A 4702-nucleotide genomic window follows, 5' to 3' on the forward strand; every position below is an offset into this window, starting at 1 on the left:
AGGCACATTTGGAATCAGGCCCTTTGTAATAGCTATGGGTGAGATCTCTTAGATTTTTGTTCCTCCGGTATGTGACTGATGGTGTGTTGGTGAGGCAATTTGTTAATACTGAGTCCTGTTTGATGATAGGCCAATATTTGGCAAGTGTTTCCTTAACCATTTTGGAGTTATTGGAGAAGGTTGCTATAAATCTTACCTGATTGGATGCTTGAGGTTCCTTTTTGGTCTTGAGAAGATTATCTCTGTCAACACGTGAGGCCCTCCTCCTACACCGTCTGATTGTCCTTGTTGAATAACCACGATCCGAAAAACGATGAGCTATATCCTCCGCTTGTTTTTGATAGGATGCCTCCTCCGAGCATATTCGTTTTGCCCTAAAGAATTGTCCGTAGGGGATACTGTTCTTCAGATGCCTCGGGTGAGCTGAGGTGGAGTGTAGTAAACTGTTGACTGATGTATCTTTTCTATACAGGTCGCTCCGGAGAAAGCCATCCTCGCCCCTGCAGATACGTACGTCCAAGAAGTCCACGCTATCCTGGCTGTAGTGGCAGGTAAGTTTAATGTTAGAATCATTAACATTAAGTTCCTCAACAAACATTAGAAGGTCTTTTTCAGTGCCTTGCCATATTGCGAACACATCATCTATATATCTAACCCACATAAGGACATTAGATGAGAGTGGGGTGGCGTCCGTAATGAAGATTCTCCTCTCCCACAGCCCCAGGAACAGACATGCGTAGGACGGCGCAAAGGCCGCCCCCATGGCTGTACCCTGGAGCTGTAGGTAGAGTGCTTCCTTAAAGATGAAAAAATTGTGGCTTAGCGCAAACTCCAACAAAGATAGTAGGAGTCTGCAGAAATGGTCATCAATGTCGGTGTTGTTTAAAAAGAAGCTAACGGCTTCCATTCCATCCGTATGTCGGATTGACGTGTAGAGAGACTCTACATCTAATGTTACTAACCACATGTCTGGTTCCATATTGATGTTAGAAATTTTGGACAAAATATCCCCTGTGTCACGAAGATAAGAGGGAAGGGTTTCGACGAGAGGCTTTAGATAGAAATCTAACATCTTACCCACGTTCTCCGTCAGTCCTCCATTCCCGGACACGATTGGTCGTCCTGTCGGACGCGTCAGGTTTTTGTGCACTTTAGGTAGAAGATATAGGCACGGTGTCTGTGGTGCATCCGGAATCAAGCCATCTCTCAAATCCTTCATGATTAATCCATCCATAAACGTTTCCTCAAGTATGTCAAACAATTCTGCCTGAAAGATAGAAGTGGGGTTGAAGCTGAGTTTCTTGTAAGTGTTGGCATCACGTAACTGCCGAAAGGCCTCTTGTTCATACAATTCAATGGGCCACAGCACGATATTTCCTCCTTTATCAGCAGGTTTTATTAATACTTGATTAATAGAGCGTAACTCAGTCAGGGCTTGTCGTTGTTCACGAGTCAAATTATCATGTTGTATGCCTGCTGGGATTTTTTAAAAATCTTCAGTAACCACTCGAACAAATAGCTCGATCTCAGGAAAGAGATTCAAAGGTGGAAAGCGTTTGGGTTTGGGTAATATGAACTTACCCCTGGGAACCAAAGGAGAGGATTCCTCACAAAGTTCATTTAGAATATCAATGGTTTCCAGCTCTTCTGTTGTCCATTGCATGTTATCCAGACTCTTCCTCTGATGAAGCTTATGAAGTACTAGTTTCCTTGCAAACAAGTGAAGGTCTTTTATTGCTGTGAAGAGATTGAATGAAGAGGTAGGAGAAAAGGATAATCCAAGACTTAAAACTTCCAATTGTGCATCTGTGAGAGAAATGGGAGAGAGATTAACCACCTGTAATTTAGATGATCCTGCAGTGTTGATGTTGGCGCGCTTAGAGGAATTATACTTCCGATAATAGTTGGTACCCTTTCTCTTGTTCCGATTGACAGAGGCAAAACGTTGTACATCAGAGGCCTCGCTTTTACCTTCAACTGAGGACAGGGATGAAATAGAGGAGGATCTTGTAGATACTCGTGGTTTATGCCATTTATACACAGAATTAGTCATAAAATCCTGAACATCTCGTATAAATTTACTGGTTTTAACCTCCTGTATCTCTTTTTCCCAGATGACAAATTGTCCATCCAGGTCTTTCTTGAAGGTGTCCAGGTCTGCAGGGCCCAGGGACTCGGTAAGTTTATTCTGTAAAGCCTCAATCTCCACCTCCATTGATTCCAGACTTTTTTTGTCCAATCCGATAAGTAATTCAATAAGTGAGCGTGAACATACATTACATGCGTCCTCCCATCTAGAACGGAAGAAAGAATCCTCAACGGGGAATGATGGTAAGATCACAAAGGGCCCGATTCCAAATGTGCCTTTGGTTCTACAGGCCCAAGATGGGGCTTTTTTCCATGTCGGGACTGTACAGCATGTAAAAATTTGGAACGCTGCTTCACGTGTCACTCAAGCGATGGATCTAAAGAATTTCGGATCACTCAGCATATAACATGCTCTACAGACCACGTAATATATTATGCAACATGTCCCTGTGGCCTCATTTATGCAGGCCTTACATCACGCCAGATACGCGTCAGAATTAGGGAGCATATTCGGGACATCAAGGCAGCACTAAAGTCATCGGCTGATGAATTCTTAAAGCCAATCCCAAGGCATTTTAAGGAAAAACATGACTGCAATAGCAGTCTACTACGAGTACGTGGGATTGACCGTCTCTTAATGGATGGGCGAGGTGGAGACATGAAAAAACGTCTTGCCCAATTAGAAGCCCAGTGGATAGTTCGCATTGATTGCATTCGCCCTAAGGGGCTTAATGAGGTGTTAAGTTTTGTCCCATTTTTATAGTTTTGTTTTCTATGGTTTCTGCATGGACAATTATCTGGTCCATAGAAAACTTTTATGTGTCTAATGTTTGAGTTTTAAACAGTTGTGTTGGTTTCATATCATTAACTTTCTTCTTTTTATTTTAACAGAACTTTCTCTCGTCCTCTAACTCCTTCTTCTTATGATCTCAGGAAGTGCTGACAGAATCTTCTATCAAATAAAGTCAAGAATTTTTGTATTTTTATATATGTGTACATACCTCTGGTGGTTTATGTATTCTTCTCCTTTTCGCGTTTGGTATCTCTGCATATTGCGGTATCTTATTTTGGCCATACAGATATACATGGGTGTCTCGTTACTCTGTCTTTCATAATCTCTCTGTGTCCTTGAAGTTGGAGGATTAGTATTATTACTGTTCTTCCTGTTCAGGTACACTTTTAAACATATAGATAGGCCTAACGGTCATTTTTATCTTTTATTACCCCTATTATATTTTTCCATCTCTATATTTAATTCACTGTATTAGAGATACGCTTTACTAATATGGCCCTTCATGTATACCTCAGTGTTGTGCATTCACTCACTAGTTTTATTTTATTTTAGTATAAATCACATAATGTTTTTTTGATATGTACGGGATACTTCCCTGCTCTCATGATTTTCACTACAGTCTATGGAAAAATTTATATTTATCCACTGTATCGCATTATTGTTATATGACATTGGTGCTGCTATTTTCACATCCTCTCTAATATATACTTAATATGTCCATTCGGATAATCGCACTATCTCACTTTTTTTATGTATCTTTCACCACAGTTGCATCCGATTCCCTCACGGGCACTTTCCCTCACCCCCTTCCCTGCTCCACCACCGGCAAAGTCCAGGCAGGTATGTCATACGCACTTTTTGTTTGTTACGCTGTGTCCCTCACTTCCTGTTTCTCTCTGTGCGGCGTGCGCTTCTCGGGGCCGGCGTGCCATGGTTGCCGTGGATACGCATCCTCTCTGCGTCGCACGGCTGGCCCCTCCCACTGACGCGTCAGTGCGGGGCGCGGCCGTGTGACGTTGGACGCCGACTCCGCCGCCTCCTGACATGTCCGCGCCCTGGCAAGCGCCGATATTGCCGCCAGGAGTCTCTTTATCTCCTTGTATATAAGGACCCCTACCCCTCCTCTCATTAGCGCGCCCCCGAAGAAGCCACATTGCGAAACGCGCGTCGGGGCCTCTTGTCCACGCACGGCAGCAGCGGCAGCAGGTTGGTACATGGTCTTTAGGTATACTTATATCCCCTCCAGCCATTTGGCAGATATAGGGTTTTGCACAGCTTCTATTTGCTTCTTTCTCATAGGGGATCCATTTGGATTAATTCTGTAGTGTATCTTTGTACCACTTTGCAGCCTGCTATATTTCTTAGCTTGGAGTCTTTTTTCTTCCCCCTGGCGTAGCTACCTATTTATTAGTAACACTACATACATTTTTCTGAGTATCTATTTGGTGTTTGGCACCCTTAGCTATCATGCCTGGGAGTTGATTTACTTATGTGTATGTACGATTTGCATACTTAGCATTTTTTGATTTGCTCCATTACTATTAACTATACCCGTGCGTGGTACTAGGTTTACCCTTCTCTTTTCAATTGCATCATTTTTTGTACTTGTGTTTTTAACATTTTTGTGTAATATTTAGAAACTTGTCTCTCAATAAAATTGTTACTTTTATAGCTCTGGTGTCCATTATCTTTTTGGGTATTATTCTGGCATTAGTATACATGCACTTTATGTAGCTCTCTGCACCTCTATTCTTTCTTAAATTATTAACTGTTCTAACCCCGCCCCCCATGCCACCGCCAGCAACAACTTCCTTATTTGTG

The 4702-nt window shown here is 42.5% G+C and overlaps 1 long non-coding RNA gene across 1 annotated transcript; it reads left to right on the forward strand.

Moving 5' to 3' along the window:
- Nucleotides 1-203: 203 nt before the first annotated feature.
- On the forward strand, nucleotides 204-3906 carry LOC138662973 (uncharacterized). The gene is made up of 3 exons (XR_011318102.1): nucleotides 204-551; nucleotides 2115-2177; nucleotides 2980-3906. It is a non-coding gene; the product is annotated as an uncharacterized lncRNA (long non-coding RNA).
- Nucleotides 3907-4702: the final 796 nt, after the last annotated feature.

Source organism: Ranitomeya imitator, chromosome 2, assembly GCF_032444005.1.
Source record: "Ranitomeya imitator isolate aRanImi1 chromosome 2, aRanImi1.pri, whole genome shotgun sequence".
In the NCBI taxonomy this organism is placed as follows: Eukaryota; Metazoa; Chordata; class Amphibia; order Anura; family Dendrobatidae; genus Ranitomeya; species Ranitomeya imitator.